At 42.7% G+C, this 16,172-nt stretch overlaps 1 long non-coding RNA gene and 1 other non-coding gene across 2 annotated transcripts; both read left to right on the top strand.

The window, feature by feature from the left end:
• The first annotated feature begins 6,688 nt into the window (after positions 1 to 6,688).
• Positions 6,689 to 11,619, top strand: LOC132365947 (uncharacterized). The gene is made up of 3 exons (XR_009503317.1): positions 6,689 to 6,751; positions 7,053 to 7,153; positions 7,877 to 11,619. It is a non-coding gene; the product is annotated as an uncharacterized LOC132365947 (long non-coding RNA).
• On the top strand, positions 7,422 to 7,543 carry LOC132366799 (small nucleolar RNA SNORA26). The gene has a single exon (XR_009503526.1). It is a non-coding gene; the product is annotated as a small nucleolar RNA SNORA26 (small nucleolar RNA).
• Positions 11,620 to 16,172: the final 4,553 nt, after the last annotated feature.

The following is a 16,172-nucleotide window of genomic DNA, read 5'->3' as shown; positions in this document are numbered from 1 at the left end:
AACTGTAAAAGAGTTTTGAGACAAGCGGGAAAATCTGAACATGGACCTGGTATTAGAGGATAATAAAAAAAATTATTAGGTGTAATAATGGCAAATAGTTATGGTTTAAAATGTTTTTATCAATCTAGAAATGCATACTAAAATTTTTACTGGTGAAATGACATAATGTCTGGAATTGCCTTGAAAATGACTGAGTAAAAATAAAGGTGGGTGGGCAGATGAAATGAGAGTGGCAAAATATTGCTAATTGCTGAAGACTGGTGCTGAGTATGTGAAGCTTCTCCTTATTTGGGGGTATGCTTGAAATTTTTCATAATAAAAAGTTTTTTAAAATATACTTTTGCTGTAGGCACTCACCCATTACAAGTCAGGCTAATGAGTCAAGAAGTTGAGGTTATTATTACTCAGGAATTAAGCATTCCCTTCTACTGGCAACTCTCCTATAAATGCCCAGAACTAAATTTTCATATCTTGAAATCCATTTTTTTCTCTCACAGCCCAAAAAAGCACTGGTGGTTTTTTTCCCACACTACTCTCTTCTGTAATAGCTTAATGAGATGCACAGAGTAAATGGAACTCCATTTGCTATTGCTACTTTGGCTGCTCAAGAACCATTAAAAGACCTTTAAATCATCACTCATCTATTAAGTGAAAGAAAATCCTTGAGACTTCCCTGGCAGTCCAGTAGTTAAGACTTCGCCTTCCAATGCAAGGGATGAAGGTTCGATCCCTGGTCTGAGAGCTAAGATCCCACATGCCATGCAGCCAAAAATCCAAAGCATAAAAACAAGCAATATTGTAACAAATTCAATGAAGACTTTAAAAATGGTCAACATCAAAAGAAATTTAAAAAAAAAAAAAGGGAGGGAGGGAGAAAGGAAGGAAGGAAGAAAACCCTTGTCATTAAATTAAGGGAAAACCACTCTTCATACTCAGGAGTTTGGGGTGTTTAAAATGCACTATTTAGATAGTGAAAAAGTGTTGAAGCAAACATGGCTGTACTTTGTTGTAGCCTATTTCTAGAGGAAAAGAGGAGCCCTCTTAGAATATTTACAACCTACTTTGTTCTTGGTTACCTAACAGAAAATGGCTTCAGATTAAGAACTAAAATTTCCTGAACCAAGAAGTATTCTAATTAATCGATCTGAGCACATTTGTAAATGTTGAGGTCAATACTGTAAAGATTGGTGCAGTAATTTAATTCTTAGAGGCTATTTGGCTTTCATTGCCTTTAAAACTCAATTTGGCTACTTCACTCACTCCAGGGTGGCTAATTACCAACCACAACACAATTCTCCTGGCCATCATTCCTGCAAACGTCTATCTCCAACCCAGAAGACATCAGCCAGGGTATTAACTTAGGCCCTTTTTATTATAGTAATTCTATGGTAATATTTCCAACTTTGTTTTTTAAAAGTCTTAGTCAATAATCTACCAGGTTGCTATTATGGCTTTTCTGTGAAATGTCAAGTGCTATTAAAATCAAGGTTTAGGGACACCTAGCAGAATTTCTCAAAGTGTATTCTGGGAATACCTGCATCAACTGGTGGGTTAAAATTGCAGATTCCTGGGTCCCCTCTCCAATCAGACTACATCAGACTCTCTGCTGATGAGCCTGGAATTCTGCACCTTTAGCAAGTGTGGCAGGTAGTTCTTTCACACACTAAAGTCTGACAACCAAGCTTTCAAGAATGTGAGGTTTCTCTCAAGTCTCTGAGAACAACAGAGGATAAAGACACAAATTAAACAGCAGCAGGAGGAAGCAATCAGCCAGCATGTGGAACACACCACAGCACAACTGACCTGTCCACCAGCTGATAAACAGGTAAACAAAATTTAGTATGTCCAATCAATGGAATATTATTCTGCCATAAAAAGGAATAAAGTCCAGCACTGCATAGCACTACTCTTGTTTGTTTAGCCTTGGAAACATTATGCTAAGTAAAAGAAGCCAGAAACAAAAGACCACATCTTGTATTATACAATCCCATTTATGTGAAATGTCCAGAACAGGCAAATCCAAAGAGACAGGAAGTAAATTAGTGGTTGCCAGAGGATGTGGGGAGGAGAGAGGTAGGGAGTGGCTGCTAGTGGGTGACAGTTTCTTTTTGGAGCGATGAAAATGTTCTGAAATTAGATAATGGTGATGATTGTACAACTCTATGAACATACTAAAAAATACTGAATTGCACACTTTAAAAGGGTGAATTTTATGGTATCTGAATTATATCTCCAAAACTGTTATTTAAAAAGTTAAAGGTGTTGGAATAAAAAAAAAAAAGAAAAGAAAAAAGGAGGACATTTTTTTCTACACCATAAGAGGCTTAAGCTTTGAAGACATAACTAAATACAATAAGTAAACCTTGTTTGAATCTTGATTCAAACAAACTGTAAAACAGACATTTTTAGACAATGGGGGAAGTCGAATATGAATTTGGAATTATTGTTTACTTTCTTAACAATCATGCTGGCATTGTTGTCAGGTACGATTATGTCTTTTCTTTTGAGATTAATACTGAAATATTGAGGGGTGAAATAACATGATATCTGGGGGTTTTCTTTAAAATACTTCAAGGAAAAAGGTAGATAGATGGAACAAGTATGCAAAATAAATGCTGGTTTTGGTTGATAGCTGTTGACTGGAAGATAAATACACAGGGACTTGTTGAATTTTATCATTGGGCATATTTGGGAATTTTCATGATAAAAATTTAAGAATGAAGGAACTCAGGGCTTCTTGATTATTTTAATGTGTTTTGATTACAAAAATTTCAGTTGTACCTGCAGTGTTAGGGTGAGATTGAAGGGCAAATATTAGAGGCAGGTTCTTACTTTTTAGCTTTTCAACAGGAAAAGGTCAGAGGGAGAATTGAGAATAATTCCATAAACGCAGAGAAATTAATGGACAGACTAGAAAGGCACTGAGCTCAAAGTTCCTTGGTCATTTTTAAAAAAGAGAAAAGCGGGACTTCCCTGGTGGTGCACTGGTTAAGAATCCACCTGCCAATTCAAGGGACACGGGTTCGAGCCCTGGTCTGGGAAGATCCCACATGCCGCGGAGCAGGTAAGCCCACGCGCCACAACTACTGAGCCCGTGTGACACAACTACTGGAGCCCATGCACCTAGAGCCTGTGCTCCGCAACAAGAGAAGCCACCGCAATGAGAAGCCCCTGCACCGCAATGAAGAGTAGCCCCCGCTCGCCGCAACTAGAGAAAGCCTGCACGCAGCAACGAAGACCCAATGCAGCCAATAAATGAATAAAAAAATTTTTAAAAGGCCACTTTAAGTTCTAAGAGGATAAAATTCTTGTTAACTGAATGTTCAGTTGATATTTACTCTAAGCAATGAATTAACTTCACATCAAAACAAATTTGTACTTTGATGTGCTGTGCTGGGCTTAGGATTTTATTGTTGAGAACTTCCTAATTTTATAATCTTGTTAGAGATTTAGTTGTCTTAAAAATCTAATACTGTACACACACACACACACACACACACACACACACACACAACTTAATGCCGAATCTTTGACCAGGGAATTAACCCAAATTGCCACATCTTTCTTATGGGAGCATCCTACTTGTTTTCGATCACTGATTACAGTATTTTTATAGAGTGTGGCCTATCTGCTTCATAATCAGATGCAATTTCCTTCTCAAATGTCACCTGGCCTGACTGATAACCATCTTGCCACATGATAATCAGGACTTGGGGAAAAATTGCTTTAAGTGAGTTTAAGTATGTGACATCACCTTGACTAGGAAATCCTCTGCCTGGGTGTCAGAAATCTCGGACATGTGAATTACAAACATTTTTTTAGGTTATTGATATTGAGGAAGTTGGTTGCAGTGCCCTCTTTATGAAGATCCGTGGAGAAAATTTCCTTCAGGAATCTTTGTGCTTCTCTTGAGTGTCTGATTTGTTTCCATTTTCTGATTTTCACATTGACTGCTAAGCAGCTCAGAGCAAAATTTTTGGGCTTCTTTCAGCAAGTGTACAGCGCGTCACAGGTTATATTTTGTGTACTAGCCCCAGACTTTATCTTATTTTTCCTGCAATCCAATTTCCTCACTGTTTTTAAAATATCATTGTAATATAGTCTTATAAACTACATTCATATTCTTTTTGGACTAAAATGGGAGATAAACAATGAATAAATGAATGAACAACAATAAATTATTAAAAAATTACAAATATCAAAACAAATACAAAAATATTACAAACATACATTACAAGTCATTTTCATGTTGCTGGTTAAATCCATCTCACTTTTAACATGTACCACTTCTTTATACATGGATGTCGGCCTCTCTTCTGACATTTATCAACTATGAACGAGCTGGGCTTTACCACAAAAATGGGACTAAGAGAGCTTCAGGTTTATTATTAGGACTTTTCTACATTGGAAAAAAAAAAAGTGGATTAAAAAAGGTCTGAGGAAGGGGACTTCCCAGGCAGTCCAGTGGTTAAGACTCCACGCTTCCATTGCAGGGGGCGCGGGTTCAATCCCTGGTCAGGGAACTAGGATCTCACATGCCACGCGGCGCACCCAGAAAATTTTTTTTTAAAAAAAGGTCTGAGGAAGATACTAGGAGATACATGAAGATTCCTACATGTGATATATATTCCATCCCAAAGAGGGTAGAGAAAAGCAGTGTTAAACTGTTCCCAGGTCACTTCCCAGCAGCTTTTTGTCCAGAGGGCTTGGTGGCTGCATACAGAGTGCAGGCAGTTGGCCATTTTTATGTTTGAGTCCGTGGATCTCAGGCAGCCTTTCTGTGGGTTGACCCATCATTTCTAAGTAACTAAAACTATCTTCATTTTATGTAGGGGAGATTGCTGAGCATCAGAACCAAGCTTCTCCACCTCATCTTCCAAATTTGGCTGAGACCTTCTGCCCACTTCTGGTAACTGGATCCATCTCCTAGTGATCTATCAGGTCACTTATAGCCCCGCCTGCTCTTAACCAAGTTCTTCCTCCAGCCAGGGTCATGTTGTTGAATCTCAGCTTGGCAATCCAGACCCTGCTCCCTGCTACAGAGTCTCTGTTTGGAAGACTCTGAGAGAAGAAAGATGAAGGGACAGTGAACGGGTGTTCCCTCTGCCACCTTAACCCATTTTACTATGATCTTATGAATATCTGCAAGGTAGTGACTGGCTGCTAGGATTTATTGATAAATTTTATTACATTTCTTTTCCTCAAATCATCTTAATCACATCTTTAAACCACAGCTTGCATCAGGTCCTATCATCCTCCATTTTAAAATGCTTGAACATCTACACACTACTATATATAAAATAGATAACTAATAAGGACCTACTGTATAGCACAGGGAACTCCATGCAATACTCTGTAATGACCTATACAGGAAAAGAATCTAAAAAGGAGTGGATATATGTATATGTATAACTAATTCACTTTGCTGTACAACAGAAACTAACACAACATTGTAAACTAACTATACTCCAATAAAAAATTAATAAAAAATAAATAAAATAAAATGCTTGAACAGCTTTCCATTGTTCTCAGCATAAAACACAAACTCCACCAGGGCCTCCTGCATGGTCTAGCCCCAATCTCTTATCAGGCCACTCTGCTCCTACATCCTTAAGTTCCATTTACACTCTGGGTTCCTTAACAGGTCAAGCGCTTTCCATTCTACCTCCGGGCTCCACCATAAGCTGTTCTTTGTGCCTGTAGACCCCCAACTCCACTGGAGATGCCTACCTTGATCAGCCAATCAAACGCAGGCCACTTGTTTCCCTTCGCTCCCGACTCCACCCACCTGAGGAGAGCAATGTAGTACAGCGTTTTGAGGGGCTCTGCCTTCAAACTGTTTGGGTTCAAATCCCAAATCCACCACTTGTTAGCTTCTCTGTGACTTTGGAAAGTTACTCGACATGTCTCAGCTTCCCCACCTATAATCTGGGAATGATTAAAAATATTTTGAGGATTAAATTTGTTAACAGAAGGTAAACTCTTAGAACAGGAATAGAAGTTCTCACTTTAGCACATACTCCAATTTAAACCCACTTAATCGTTTGCCAAGTTTGAGTCCGTCACCTCGGGAAGGATTATAGTGCCTCCCTCCCTACCTCCCACCTCACCCCCAACATAGCCCCCCCGCGCCACTCCCCCCCCCCCCAATCTACTTATTGAACCCTGCGAATGAATGAACAGAGAGCATGAAGAAAGGAGGCTGGTCCTCCCAGGTTTAGGAGGGACCATGGGGTGAACGTTCAGGAAGACGTGGTCCGAGCCTCTCTTTAAGCTTAGTTTAGCAGGACAGGTTCTAAACACATACTGAACTTGAGTAGTCGTAAGAAGGGGAATCTCTTGGGTCCTGGCTCAGCCCTGGGGTAACGGCTAGAGCCTCCTAAGGAGAGGCCAGAGGAAGGCACGTTGGCCTCAGAGAACCAGATCCACGAGCGCCAAAGCCTGGGGAGGCGTCAAGACTCCTGGAGCTTCCGAGAAGCTTGCTCCGCGTAGGCTTAGCTCATGCTCCCGCCACGGAAAGACCAGAAAGACCCCGACCGGCCAGGGACCGCGGGGACCAATGGCCGGACCCGCACCACCCTCTTCCGGAGACTTCCCGGGGATTGGCTGCCCGCTCCGCCCCTACCCCTTCCTTCTCCTCCTCCCGCCCCGCCCCTACCCTCTCTTTCTCCTCCTCCCGCCCCGCCCGGCCCCTACTGCAGTGTCTCGGCGCCGCACGCCCGTACCGGCCTCAGTCTTGCTGAATTGAGCGGTGAGTGTGGGTCAGCGCAGTGGGGGCAGTGGGGTGGGGGTGGGGGGGTGGCACTCGGCCGGTCCGCGGGCCCGGGTGGTTCTGGGCTTGACCCTTGTCCCCTCGAGCTTTGCCCGCCCGGAGCTCCACTGTTCCCGGCGGCCAGAACGCAGGGGTAGAGCAGCCCTCGGCGGCCCGGGGGGGGCGGGCGACCGTGCCCGTCCCGGGGCCGCGCTAGGCACATACGCCGCGCCGAGCCGCCCCGAGGCTTCCCGGCGGCCAGGCCCGGGCGCGGTAACAAGTTTGCCCTTTGCTTCCCCAGGGCCCAGCCTGCGGCGGCAACAGCGGCTCTCGGACCGACCGTGAGCCTGGGGACTTTGTCTCCAACGACTGCGGGTGCAGCGGCCTGAGTTCTAAACGCAGGTATGTCCCCGTCTTTGAGTGAAATGAAATGACCCGGGCCCGAGCACGTGGCCAATGGCGACCGGAGGGTTCCCAAGCACGTGTTTGGTGCAAAGGCCCGAATCCGGCTCTCCTTTAACAAAGGAAACGGACGTTCACAAGCAGAACAGCTGCTTCTAGTGGGTTTTCAGACTCGGTTAAAGAAACTGCTGAGGTCCACGGACACTGACGAGAGAGGAACACAGGAAATCGTAGAGAACCCTGTGAAAAACCCAAATCGCCCTTTCCTGTGCCCTTTTAAGGTTGACGCAGTGCCTTAAGAGGCTAACACAGAAGGGTAAAGAAAGTCTCCATAAAACCCAGAGAAGAGATTGTAGAACTCCTCTTTGGATCCTGTCTGGAGTCACAGCTGAACCAGAAGATTTTCTTTCAGTTTTAGCACCTTAGTGATATTTGTATAGTTAATAGCAAAGTGATAAACTTAACCTTAGGTTTGACGGTACCTGCAGGCCTGCTTTTTAGACTCCTCTGGGGATACCATCTAGTGTTTTCAAATAGAGAAGGGAATTTGGATATTGTGGTCATCTCTGAAGGTGGAAAAAAATCTAGATGATGGAACAGGTGTACAAAAGGCTTTTTCTGGATATCCTTTGAGACAAACAGAAAAGAATGGACCTCAAAGGTTTTTTTTGTTTGTTTTTCTCTATTTGTTCAGAAAGGTAATTTTAAAACTTTTCTTTATAGGTTGAAGACTACAGGTACAAGCCAATGAAGCTGGAATGCCCTGACACTGGTATTTTAACTGACTTACACCAACTATCACTCTGCAGTTTACAACACACAAGTGCCTCTAGTGAGGTCAACTATTCTCACATAACTTGTAGCAACCACGTATCTGCACTGGCTTAGGAGTTTAGGGCAGTGGGATAGTGCTGGTGGTTTAATTCTCACAACTCTGTGAAGTGGATACTGTAAAATTACAGATGAAGCAGTAGTTCGGGTAGTGAATTGAGGTACCATCACATATGCATAGCCCTGAACAAGGAGCCTCATATGTACCTTTTTGGCTATGTAAACTATGAAAAGTCACTTCTCTCTTTTGAGATTTAGTGTCCTGGTTAAACGGTAGAAGTATTCAGATGAGGATTAGGTCAGTTGGAGGGGGTGGGGGAGTGTTAAGGACCAGAGACTTATTGTTGGGAATATAAGCTCTTTATAGTATATAATTACATTGAACCTAAAAGAAGTCAAAATTTGGCACAAAAGGAGCATCCATCAGCATGTTAAATGCTTCTGATGAATGTAGCATAATGAGCTGTAAAAAGGAATTTAAAGGACGCAATGATGCTAGATAGTTAGAATTTGAAAGTATTGGAGGTGATGGGAAAGTTTTCATATGAGAAGAAATGTGTCAGTGTAGCAAGGTTAACAGCCCAGTGTGTGCTAGGAGTTCTTCCTGTTGATCAGCTCTGAATGTTTACAAATACCTCATTTTCCAGAAGTCTTAAACGTATTCACTTTGGGTTCATTTTTAATGCTTATTTCAAAATATTGTATTAGCCTCTGTTTAAACTTCATTTCTTGTTATATTCCATATTATTCTGTAAAATCTAGCTTCCTAATATAGGAAATTTATGGAACAAATGTTAGCGTAATTGCTAGAGGGAAAACAAGGTAAGGGAAACAGGAAGGGCGTATATATGCACTGTGAGTGGAGGACATGATAATTTCAGATAGAGCTGGTCGGAGAATGACTTAACAGAAGACCTGAAAGAGCTGCGGGAGATAACATGGTTATATATAGTTGATCCTTGAGCAACATGGGTTTGAACTTCATGGGTCCACTCATACACAGATATTTTTCAATAGTAAGTACTACAGTACTACATGGTCCATGGAGGGCCATCTATAAATTATTCAGATTAACCCTTGCGTTGTGCAAAGGTCAACTGTATATATTTGGGTGAAGAGCATTTCAGGCAGAGGAAAAGTAGGTGCAAAGGCCCTGGGGAGGGATGTGTTTAAAGGTTTGGGGGGAAAGTAAGGTGAAGATGCAGAGAAGTGACCGTATGGGAGGATTTGACAACAGTTTGTGTGCAGGGCTAAGGTGGATATTTTAGACCATTCTAAGATGGCAGCTTGCTTTCTGGCCTCTCAGGCCTCTGAATGCTGTAACTTAACCTAGAATGCACCCATACACTTTCCCACGTTTCTATAAACACTATCTTTCCTCCCAAGTGCTCTTGTTATGGATTTCTGTAGCACCCTGTAATGGCCTTAGCATACTTGGAAGCACGTTTTGTAGTTGCTTGTGAGCTTGCCTAATTGCCCCTGCCCATAAAGTCCCTCTTGGTTCCCACTATATTCCTGGGGTCTAACCAAGTGCCTGGCATACTATAGGTTCTCAGATATTTAACTTGAGCCCATAACCCATGATTATAGTACAAGGAGCAGTATCATTTATAATTAAATTTAGTACTATCATTAATTGTGTTGGAATGAATTATAAATTGCATTCAAGTGGGTGGCTTACTTAGGAGTGGCACAATAACAGCCTAGATTCAGATCCCCACCCTATATGATCTTAGACCAGTTACTTCTTCAGTTTCTTTATCTGTAAGTTGATAATAATGACAGTTACTAAAAAAAAACCCTGGTGAGTAGTAAGCACTTAATAGTGCTATAGGGCCATTTTGACAATACCGTATGATCATTGTAATATTGAATGAAAATGAAAATACTGATATTTGATATTTATATGGTACTAAAATGCTGGCTTTAATGTTCATAAAAAATGATAAGAGTACCTACTAGGGCCAGGTACTATTCTAGGTGAACACACGCATGAACAAAGCAGACCAGTGGATGTGATTGCGACTGGTCCATTGACGGGAGGCCTCCAGTGTAAAGGCTTGTGATGCTTTCTTAATTGAGTGCTGTGACTAGTTAGCAGTGTGCTGGCGGAGAGGGTATTCGGTAGGCTAAAAGCCTAGATGAGGTGACTTCAAATGCTAACTACAAAAGTCTGAAGGCTCTAGCAAAGATCCCAAGGATAACCACTGGTTTCACAAATGGCTCCACTCCACTGAGTCCTGGTGTTGGTTCTTTGCCCCTTGAGGAGTTACTTGGGCTGGGTAGACAGGTGGAGACCCTGGGTCTGCCACAGATCCTCTCTCTCCCACTAACCAACTTCAGCCAGTTACAGTCTTGTTCATACTTTGGTTTCCCAAAATTTTTTTTTTTTTTTTTTAAAGTAACAAGGATTTTGGCTAAAAAGCTTGAAGTCCACTAGACTAAACAATAGCAGGTGAAAGATGTGAGCAGTTTTATAGCCAGGGGGTAAAACTTTGGAGGAAAGACAGAACAACTTTTTAGTTGCTTCGGAGTCCAGAGTTTAGAACTATAGAAACACTAGAACTGCACTGCCCAGTAGGACAGCTCTTAGTCACACGTGGCTATTTAAGTCAAAACTAAAATTAAAAAATCAGGCCCCCAGTTGCATTAGCGCCGTTTCAAGTGCTCAGTAGCCCCACCTGTGGCTAGGGGCTACTGTACTGGACAGCAGATACAGGACATTTCCATTGCTGCAGAAAGTTTATTGGCAGTACTGTTCTAGAGGTGATATGGTGAAGACAGAAGGAAAACCTAGAGAGATGGTGTAGTAGGCTAATGGCCCCAAAGAGATCAGGTTCTCGAACCTGTAAATGTTACCGTATTTGAAAGAGGGTCACTGCAGATGTGATTAGGTTAAGGGTCTTGAGATGGGGAAACTATCCTGGATCACCTCTGTGGGCCCTAAATCCAATCACAAGTGCCTTTATAAGAGGCAGGCAGGAGATTCCGTGAACAGAGGAGGAGGCCATGTGAAGAAGCAGATTTAATGTTGGCCTTGAGATTGGAGTGATGCAGCTTCTAGCTGAGGGACGTTGGCAGCCACCAGACGCTGGGAGGTGTGAGGAACATGCTGATTCCCAGCCCCCCAGAGCCTCCCGGGGGAGCATACGCTTGATTTGATCCAGTGGAGTTTACTTCTGACTTCTGGCCTACAGAACTGTGAGAGAATAAATTTCTGTTGTTTCAGTAAGCTACCAAGTTTGCAGTAATCTGTTACAGGAGCCTTAGGTATCCAATACTGATGGAAAGCTTAAGATCACAAATACAGCCAGAGCTGGAACCTCACCACACCACCTCCTACACTGTGTTTTCACTAATACCTTACTGGTGGGTAGGTGAGGGTAGATCTTAACTATTAGTCAATTTAAAAATTTTCAGAGGTATGGTAATTAAGTTAAAATTTATTTAGATTTGAATCACAAGAGATATCAGCATGTGGCTAAAATATGGAGGATTAGCAAATACTTCATAATAAAATACAGATTATCAAAACAAATATAAGAAATCAATGTATGATTTATTGGACTGTCATTTATGTATACTTTTAATAAATTTCATTACACAGTACAAAACACCATCCAAGTTGTAAAAATTTGGTAACGGAAACTAAAACAATAGGAAAAAATTATGTTGGTTATATAATTTTTGCCTTGTAGGCCATACAGCTTTGGCTAGCAGAGTCCCAGAGGTAACAAAGACTTGGCTCATGTTTCCACAGAATGTAAAACTGAATTTCTGGGAGGTTTAAAAAAAACAGTATAACTAATAGAACTAGTTTTCTCAGGGTCACTACCACAGGGCTCTGACTTGTCATCCATACATTGGAATTTTGATGTACTGAATATCTAGGTTATGACAATACTGATACTGAATAATGGCAGCTTCATGCTAGAGACTGTTAAGGAAACTAGGGCAAAGACCCAAGTTTCTGAATAAGAAATTCACACTTGTTGAACTCAGTATTCTTTTGGGACCATCACACTCAGTCAAATAAAACATGGAAAACCTGAAGGTCAAATCTCAGTCCTTGTTGAAAAGATTGTGTGTTGTTTACATGTTGCTATTTATAGTATTGCCTTTTGAAACTCTTCTCAACCTATGGAATCTCATTCTGATGAAAGAAGTTAGGATTAAAACTGAGCCCTATTTGTCTACCTTTCATACCAAATTGCAGACCTGAACAGTTTATATCTGAAAATTTATTTAAAATTGGAATTTACATAACGAATAGAAGGTTTCATTAACTTTTGACCAAAACCAGGTCCTGATCGGGGGCTTGGGGGAGGGGGGGTAGAAGAGGAAAGTGTCATAAACTGCCCACCATTCCTTGCAGCCTCTTCTATTTCCTTCTTGCTAACAGACTTGAATACCTGTTTCCAACGTCTCCCCCAACAAAAAAGTTTCATTATTACAAGTCTGAATATTTCTGCCTAAAAGTGGCCACTATTTTTTAAGATGTTTCCACACAGTTACATTGATCTCTAGCTCCCTGTTTAAGGTTTAACTCCCAGCCTGCAGGTAACCTGATTATTCAGATGAACTCAACTTGAAATAAGATAGAAATGCTCCCATGTTGAGTTCCTCATTCCGAGCTAATGGTTTGCTCGGTTCCTCCTAATAGACTTCTAGCTCCATGCTATCTACTTGCACACTCAACTCTACAGGTTTCACTCTGCTTAAATCACTGTAAGTGGCTTAAATCTACAGAGCCAATGAAAAATGTCTGAAGAAGCTCAGCTCATTTTAGTTTCTCCAAGACCAATGAAACAAAATTGTAGAACTGCCCTGAATATGCACCCAAGTGGCAGGTTCCTGTGCAGCTCTATTTTGGTTTGGCCTCTACAGGATCATTGACCACAACAGCAGGAGAGATCATCTTGCCAGAAAATTTCTTCAGGTGCAAGTTTTCTTTCAGAATGAGTTTGTCTAAATTTTTACCCGTTTTTTCCTTAGTCAGTTGGTTATTTAAGCAAACCAAATTCCAACCCTCTCAAATTTTCATGTGTCCTGTGGTGACTGGCCAGCCACTTCCTGCATCATCGTGGGTATCATCTCTGCCTTCTTTGAACCTTTTATGCCAAAGACTCTTGCTCTTGACATTACTTCACCATAAACTACATATAACATTTCAAGTGTCTCGCTTGCAGATTTACTTAACTTTACACAAAGTTTAATGTGCATTATTTGCTCTAAATTACGGTCACTCATTTTTATGGTTAAAAACACTGTCATATCTACTCATAAAGATAGCTGGCAACCTTGAAAGCACTGTTGTGGCCAGCTGAAACGTGTTATAATATCCGTGCAACAATCACTCTGATTTCAAAAGCCACACATGAAAAGTTAGTCAAAATTAAAACAGAAGAGTGCAAATAATCTTTGAAATACATTAACTACGTGCAGGGAGCATTTACCCCTACCCTCCCCCCCCCCCCAAAGAACCTAAGATAAAAATACATCCTAATGACATTATGGAAGCTGCCACTTGTCTTGGCTGTATATTTAGAATGAGCTAGTTCAAAATGATCTTTTTTCTGTTGATTGATTGATAGGCCAAATGCAAGATACCAAAATAGTTTACTTCCAAATATATAACAAGAGACTGGATGCTGTTGTCTCCAGTCTGCTTTCAATTTTGGTTATATACCAAGAAGCAGAGTTGCCGGATCATATGGTAACTCCTTTTTTGAGGAGCAAACTGTTCCACGCAGCTACACCATTTTACATCCACCAGCAACGCACAAGGGTTTCAGTTTCTCCTGCTCCTCGCCAACACTTTTTATTTTCTACCAAGTTTCACAGTGGTACGTGAAAATTCAGGTATCTACAAGTCTAAGTATTTTCTTCGCTATCCCCGTCTGCCTTTCCCCCCCCCTTCTTGGCAGTGCTTTTTCTTCAGTGAAAATACAGACTCAGGCTCAAGACTTTTAGTTAGTATTAAGTATAAACTAAGATAACTTTTTGTTGTTTGCCATGCGCAAGAATTCAATACATACACGCTCCTTTACTGGAGGAATCTGCATTACCTTTTTAGGAGGTGAATAGGGCTGCTCTTAAGTGTCTGCATTAGAAATGAACTTAAAAATGTAGATGTGACCTTACGCTGCCTTAACTATCTGTACAGTAGCCGAGTAAGCACGAGCTAGAAACAGGCTGGGACAAGAACCGACCACTTATGCAAGGCGGTTCATTTCTCTGAGCATTGTATCTCACTGTACTGCGTGCACTCAAAAGTGCGTTAACCATAGAACCACAAACTCGCCCACTATTTTTAATTCAAATGTCCCTTCCAAGGTTGCAAACCGTTCAACACAGATGGAGCGAGCGTCAGTACCCGGCAAGGCCCAATCAGATCGCGCTTTACCAGCTTGGGTTCCTCCTGCCAAGCGGCAGCAGAGCCGCGCGGACCGCGAATCTCCGCCCGGCGGAGGAGAAGGCAGGTGAACGCGAGGAAAAGCCCGAGCTCGGTGGGCTAAGAGACCCCACGGCACGGGACCCGCCTCACATCCGCCTTGGGCACCGCGGGTCCGGGGTTCGAGACAGGCAGCTACCTGCCTGCGGCTAGTCAAACGCCCAGGCCGCGCCCACTGTCCCTCGACGCCCCTCGGCCCACGTTGGGAGCGGACGGAGGCTACCAGGGGTCCGAGGTACCGGAGGTGGGCAAACACCCCCTCAGCAGCGAAACCAAGTGCCCAAGGACCGGAGGAAGACCTGCACCCTCGCGAGAGTTCTGACAAGCCCCCACAGGCCGCGAGAGCCCTGGGGGACGCGGTCTGCCAATCACCAGATGGAGGCGGTCCTGGGCGCACCCAATTGGCTAAACACGGGAAAGCTCGCGTCCCGTTGGCATCTTTTCCGGCCCCAACTTCACCTCCTCAGCCTGAATCCCCGCCCCATTTAGCTGCCCCATATCTCACAGGAGAAGGTGGGGAGTAGGAGGGGAAATGCTTACGCTTCCCCCACTTCCCCCCACCCGGTCCTAGTGCAGGAGCTCGGGCTACCTGAGTAGAATCCCAGCTCTTCACCCGTGGCATTTTAGGACCATTTCACGCCCAGATTCTGACATGACCTGTCTCATTCCTAAGCTCAGCATTCTACCCTGTGTCCCCAAACTGACCCAGTCCTGGGCAGAGAGCTGATTTTACCTGTGCTTGGGAGAAAGCAGGCTTCCATGGACTTTGCCAAATTAAAATATTTCTCTACATGCTTTCTCATCTCCATACCTACGTCTTGCTCTGCATAGTATGCAGTGAGAATTAAATTAAAATTGCTTTTTTTTTAAACAATCGCTAATCCTCCTGTGCCTTAACTCATTAAATCATCAAAATAATCATCAATGAAGTAGGTACTGTTAATATTTTTCAAGTAAAGAAACCAGAAGCACAGGGGAATTTAGTGACCTGCCCAAGTTCTGTGTTTGCTCTCCAAATAGGAACTATACTCTGTCCTCTTCATCCCTATCTCCCTTACTTTATTTCAGGACTTCGTAATTGCTGGATTACTTCTACAAACAGTCCCTTAACTCCTCTCCTTGCCATCCTCTACAAAGCCAAGGATTAATCTTCCTAATGCAAATCTGATCATGTCTCTCAAATCCTTCTGAAGTCTCTGAAATGTCAAATTCTTCTGTGGCTCCTTATTGCCACTCTCTGGCAGACAGTGCTATTTATTGAAATATTCACACCTACAGATAAGTACACAAGCCATGTTGGGTATATACCCATAAGTGGAATTGTTGGATCATAGTTGTGCCATGTCCAAATTTAGTAGATTTTTTTTTTTTAATATTTATTTATTTATTTATTTATGGCTGTGTTGGGTCTTCGTTTCTGTGCGAGGGCTTTGTCCAGTTGCGGCAAGCGGGGGCCACTCTTCATCGCGGTGCGCTGGCCTCTCACTATTGTGGCCTCTCTTGTTGCAGAGCACAGGCTCCAGACGCGCAGGCTCAGTAGTTGTGGCTCACGGGCCCAGATGCTCTGCGGCATGTGGGATCTTCCCAGACCAAGGCTCGAACCCGTGTCCCCTGCATTGGCAGGCAGATTCTCAACCACTGCGCCACCAGGGAAGCCCCTAGTAGATATTTTAAAGCAGTTTTCCAAAGTGTTCGCACCGATTTACACTTAATTATGTCTCCTGTGATTTTAAT

This window comes from Balaenoptera ricei, chromosome 5 (genome assembly GCF_028023285.1).
Source record: "Balaenoptera ricei isolate mBalRic1 chromosome 5, mBalRic1.hap2, whole genome shotgun sequence".
Taxonomy (NCBI): Eukaryota; Metazoa; Chordata; class Mammalia; order Artiodactyla; family Balaenopteridae; genus Balaenoptera; species Balaenoptera ricei.
Note: the sequence above shows the minus strand (reverse complement) of the source record. Positions and strands in the feature narration are given on the sequence as shown.